Genomic DNA, 6,446 nt, shown 5'->3' with positions numbered 1-6,446 from the left:
CAATTTTATTTATAGTGTTATCGGATGCTTCACTTCCCTCGTACCTTTCTCCTTCAGGTACTGTTCCTATATTATTTCCTTCTGTCTTTCTTCCCCTCCCTTTGCTCGTTTCTCTCAGGCTTCTCCCTTCCCCCCCACCCTGGTTTTTTGTATTTTCCTCCTTCAGTTAGATTGTAAACCAGCATGATGGCCCACGAATGTCGGTATAAAAAAGCTAATAAATAAATAATAAATACATATTGTCACCAAATGAAATGATGCTATCTGGCATGTCACACAATTGTATTGAATCAGAATCATTCCAATATGAGCAACTGGATAGTCTACATCTCCCTGGATTAAATAGCCACATTCTTTTTTTTTTTTTTAAGTACCTCAAATTTTATACACCTAACAAATAAACATCATAATGCTAGATTCCCTATGGAGATTTGTGCGTGGCCGGGCCATTAGGCGCTGTCCTGGTGAAGCACGCCAGCATTTACTGCTGCTCCTGGGAGCAAGCAAGTTTTAAAACAAAATAATGTGGGGTAGAAATTCGGTTAGACAGGTGGGGTTTAGGGGGTCAGGGAGGAGAGGAGAGGAGAAGGGAAAAAGGGAGGAAGGAAAGGTAGGGGGTTAGGGAACTGGGGATGCCCGATCACGTAGCCGCGCATTTTATTAACAATCCTTCCCTTGCACGTGCGGGTATCGGATTTTATGACATGTGAGTGGTGACACGTGCATATTATAAAATCGGCATGTCCTTGTGTACATGCCAGGAACCACGCACACATGGACGCCCGCACAGCCCTTTTAAAATTTACCCCTTACTGTGGCAGCATAACTCTTTACTTGGGTTACTGAGATAGAAAACAATAAACATTATAAAAACAGATACTTGGTGCTGCTGAACATATGATTGTGCTGGTATGTAACCAGCAAAACAGGCAGGGAGAAAGATGGAGACCCGATTCACTAGTATATTATATTCTATCTGCAAGCCATGCAGATCTACCCCCTCCTACACAGTGTTAGATGATATGGCTGAGAGGGGAGTTAATTCTTTGCTGTCTCTCTGCAGAATTACCTTCTGCTATCAGTCCTCCAACAATTCTTCCATTCAATAAGGAATCCAGCATTGTGCACCTGTAGTTGGGATTATTTTCCCCCATGTGCATCACTTTGCACTTGTCCACATTAAATTTAATCCTCCATTTAGATGTCCAGACTCCTAGTTTTGCAAGGTTCTCCTGCAATTCTTCACAGTCTTCTGCAGTTGTAACAACTTTGAATAATGTTGTGCTATCTGCAAATTTGATCACTTTACTCATAGTTCCCTTTTCCAGATATTCATGATATGTTAAACAGCACCAGTCCTAGTGCAGATCCCTGTGGCACTCCACTAATAATCTTTCTCTATTTGGAAAACTGACCGTTTTTTCCTACCTGTTTTCTGTCGTTTAACCAGTTATCAATCCACAATAGGACACTACCTCCTATCCTATCACTTTTTTGATTTCCTGAGGAGCCTCTCATGTAAAACTTCAATGCCTTCTAAAAATCCAAATATACTATATTAATGGGCACACTTTTATCCACAATTGGATCATCTTTATCGTGACCCCCTCCTTGTTCTAGATCATTCTTTCCACTGCAAAATGCTGCATCTGGTGCCACCCAGTACCCGTGGAAACTGTGTGATTGTGCAACATGAGTTGGCCATGCCTAAAGGAAGAAGAGCAAAGGAGAAGCAAAGGTAAAATACATTTGGGGATGGAAAGTGAGAAGGAAGGGTCGGAATAGGAGGAACAAACAGAGGACCGGGAAGGAGATAGTATGAAAACCTTTTGAGGCTCTTGCCCCAAACCACGGGCCACCTCCTTTGCACACTTGTTCACATCCTTATACAACCTGTCCCCACTGCTGAATTCCAATCCTCTGATCACGCATTCCATTTCCTTGCATACTTGCCATCCCCTCCCTCTGCATTCCCCCAAGCACACCCACACACCATCATCTCCCTGAAGTCAGCAATACAAACTTGTGATTTTCAAAAATCATTTGTCTTCGTGCCATAAGTACACTGAAAAAAAACCCAAAAAGACTAAGGCATGTCAGCAACTGTAAAATCACATTTATCAAACTAAAGACTCTCCAGAGGTTTTTAGATGCCTAAATCAACATTGTTTGAGGAAGGCATGGCAACGCTGGTTCATCTTTCTCTTTTGGAAGAGCGAAACTTTGGCTATCAGAGCCCCAGGATTGTCCTTCAAGGGACTGCTATAGCCTCACAGCTGTTCTTTCATTCAGTCTCTATTAAGGGCCTCCCACATCCACAATAGGCAGTAGCAGGTAGTGCGGGAATGTAAAGAATTCATCTTTGAACTGCTTTAGTTTCAGACACTGGCAGACAGTTCTTATCTTATCTTTACACTTTTATCCTGCCTTTCTAGTACAAAAAGACAACCCAAAGCAACTTAGAAGTTCATAGAAGAATTTGTTTTGCCTCCCTTCATGATGGCAACTATGCAAGAAAAATGCAGCATTGTGCTGGAATCACATGCTAAGAACCAATCTAATAAATGTATTACATGCATTACAACGGCAGGGGGCAATCCCTCTTGTCTTAATCAAAATCAGTGAAAACTTTCAAATTCTTTTCTTGACGTAGTCTTTCCATAGATACCAAGAAGCACACAGCATCAATGACCATCATCCTTTCTATGACCAAACCTAATCTCACAGAGGTCAATATTCAGAGAGCCAGGAAGCAGATAAGTTATCTGGATAAATGTATGTGTACAACTTTATTCAGATATTCATTCAGGCTGATGCAATACCGTATGCTCAGGCTAGCGCACTGGTTAATGCACGTCCATAACCCTTTATGCAAAAAGGGGATTAGTGCTAATAGCTCATCATATGAAAATTCATGTTGATGAGGCTATCAGCTATTACCTACTTACGTAAAAACGAAATCTGGATTTCCACAGATAGGTAAGTCGAAATCCCCCCATCACAAATCAGTGAAGGAGAAGGGCAAGTTTATACACCAAAACTTGCCATATGTAAAGTTTAATTTAATTTAGTTTAATGTATTTGTTCTTGATTTACTGCAAAATCAGTTTAACACATTAAAGCAGTTTAAGTAAAAAACAAAATCATAAAAATGACAGAAAAAAATGGAAATAAAATACTAGCACTATTCTATCAATACAACCATAACAGATCGAAAAATACTAAAATATTTAAGTCAACAAAAACCATAAAATATATCATAATGTCAAATCGGTAATAATAAATAACAATAAATAAATAAGATATATAACAAGAAATGAGTGCTAAAAGCCTGAGAAAACTGGCATACATGGTTGCTTGCAAGTGGACGCTGTTCATATATAAGACCAGGACCCCTAGTGGTTAGAACAGCAGGTTACAAACCAGGGAGACCACGTTCAAATCCCACTGCTGTTTCTTGTGACAGAGGGCAAGTCACTTTACCCTGCATTGCCTCAGGTATAATCTTAAAGGTGAATTTTAAAAGCCTGATGCATGCGTTAATTTGGGGCTGTGTGAATATGTCGGGCGGGCGTAGAGTGGATTTTAAAAGCCACCCGGATATGCACATAAATGCCATGTCGGAAGTTTTAAAAAGGGGCCGAGCATGGTCTGGGCGGGGCATAGGTATTTTAGGGTGTGAAGCTGAGATGTACTTGTAAATACTTACACACTCCAGTGTGCACTGAAGGTTCCCTGCCACGTAACTTTACTTCTGCTATGGATGCCGTGAAAGTTATAAAATAAAGATAAATAGGCAGATTTGCCGGCTTTTAAGTGCCAGGGATAACCAGTGAAGGCCATTAAACCAGGGGGGATTTGGAAGACCTCTCTCTTAATTGGGTGAACTGGGGACAAACTGGTACAACTGGAAATGGCATTGGCGCATGCCCCTTTTAAAATCCCGTGATTTACATGGTAAACGCGGCATTTGCGCAGACTTATGCACGTCCACTTAAAATTTGGCGACCATGGCTACTTTATAACATACGCGCATATATGCACACATGTTATAGCTATGTCCCTGGGCGTGGGCTGACGAACGTGCACCCGCGCACATGTTTGAAAGTTACTGTCCCTGATTGTAAGCCCTCTGGGGAGAGGGAAATACCCACAGTACCTGAATGAAGTCCACGTTGAAGTGCTGAAAAGCAGAAGATAACATATATAAGTTGGACATTGGAGAGTGAAGAGCTTTTCTTCTGAGTTCCTGTCATTTTGCTTAAGAAGACATCCTAAGCTTTGCACATTAGGGTCTGGATTTGGAGAAGAATGCACTTTCTTTTTTGAGTTTTTCTTTGAGAGGAGAACTGACTTACTTTGGGCTTTCTTTGAAGGGAATATTTTCCACCTTTCCTTCCCTTTTAAGCATTAGGTTGTGATTTCCTCTTGAGTCTCTGTTTTTCTTCAACCGAGGGATACAGCATCCAGATATCCAAAATCTGGGAGGTCATGTGATGGGGCGAGCTGAGGACGACGAGTTCTCCAGGGCTCTGGGCACGTTCCCTCTTCATTTAGCTAAAATAAGCACCATCCGTACCTTGCATCTGAAATATCTTCATACAAATTAGAGAGCACAAGTCCATAGATCGATTTATGCATAAATCTCCGGGGACGATGCCCTTGAAGGAGGGGAGGGGTTAAAAAAGACAAAGAAAGACAGAAGCCTCCCTCTGAGAAAATGGCCACGGAATGATGAGTCGTGGGGAAAAAGGGCCAGAGGGGCAATACTGAGCAGACGGCCACATGGCAGAGGTGCATTTTCACCCGCCGTGGTTGTGGGTGCGCTGCACACTTTTTCCCCTGTACCGCCAATGGGAAAGGTGTAGTTATTTCAAGTGGTACTGCCGGCGGTAATGTGTAAAATATTATTGCTCACAGCACTACCAGGCCCTAAATTTTTTAAACCCCACCCAAATCCCTCCCCTTTCCCTCATTTAAATTTTAAAGTCGCCCACATTTTAGTTGCCCTTCTCTGGACCAACTCCATCCTGTCTCTGTCCCTTTTGAGATTCAGTCTCCAGAACTGAACACAGTACTCCAGGTGAGGCCTCACCAAGGACCTGTACAAGGGAATTTTCACCTCCTTTTTCATACTGGTTATTCCTCTCTCTATGCAGTCCAGCATTCTTCTGGCTTTGGCTATCACCTTGTCACATTGCTTTGATGTCTTCAGATTGCTAGACTAACATACCCTTTCTTGCTCCGTGCACAACAGCCCTTCACCCCCCATCACATACAGCTTTTTTGGATTACCGCACCCCAGACTCTGCTCTTCTTAGCATTGAATGCCAGCTGCCATATCTTTGACCACTGTTCAAGCTTCCTTAAATCACGTCTCATTCTTTCTACTCCTTCTGGCGTGTCCACTCTGTTGCAGATCTTAGTATTATCTGCAAATAGACAAACTTTACCTTCTATCCCTTCCGCAGTGTCGCTCACAAAGATTCTGAACAGATCCAGTCTCAACACCTATCCTTATGGCAGTCCACATAACACCATTCTCTCTTTAGAAAAGGTTCCATTTACCATCACATGCTGTCTTCTATCCGTCAACCAGTTTGTAATCCATGCCACCACCTTGGTGCTCACTCCCAAGTTTCTCATTTTATTCACAATTCTCCTATGCGGGATTGTATCAAACGCTTTGCTGAAATCCAAGCAGATGATATTGAGTGCTCTTCTTTAATCCAATTCTTTAGTAACCCAATCAAAAAAATCAATCAGATTTGTCTGACAGGAACTTCCCTTTTTGAATCCATGCTGCCTCAGGTTCGGCAATCCTCCTCACTGTAGATAGTTCACTATCCTTTCCTTCAACAGTCTCCATTAATTTTCCCACCACCGAGGTGAGGCTAACTGGTCTGTAGTTTCCAGCTTCCTCTCTGTTACCACTTTTGTGGAGTGGGATAACCACCGCTCTTCTCCAATCACTCAGCACTACTCCTGTTTCCAGTGATCTATTGAACAGGTCATACAGTGGACCCGCCAGCACATCTCTGAGCTCCCTCATATCCTGGGATGAACCTCATCTGGCCCCATGACCTTGTCCACTTTCAGTTTTCCTAGCTCTTCCCGTATATTCTTTTCTGTAAACGGAGTTTCATCTACCCCATTTCCATCTAGGGTCTTGTCAACCAGCAATGGTCCTTCTCCAGGGTCTTCTTTCATTAATACCGAACTGAAGTATTTGTTTAATATTTCCGCAATTTCTTCATCTCTCTCCACACAGTGCTCCTTATCACCTTTCAATTTAAGTATACCGTTTTGGGCTTCCCTTCTTTCTCTGATATATCTGAAAAATGTTTTGTCTTCTTTCTTTACCTCTTTGGAAATTCTTTCTTCTGCTTGACATTTTGCTTTCCTGATTTCTTTCTTTGTCTTCCTCATTTTTAACAGATATTCTT

The sequence above is a fragment of the Rhinatrema bivittatum genome, chromosome 12 (genome assembly GCF_901001135.1).
Source record: "Rhinatrema bivittatum chromosome 12, aRhiBiv1.1, whole genome shotgun sequence".
Classification (NCBI taxonomy): domain Eukaryota; kingdom Metazoa; phylum Chordata; class Amphibia; order Gymnophiona; family Rhinatrematidae; genus Rhinatrema; species Rhinatrema bivittatum.
This window is presented reverse-complemented; position numbering follows the sequence as displayed.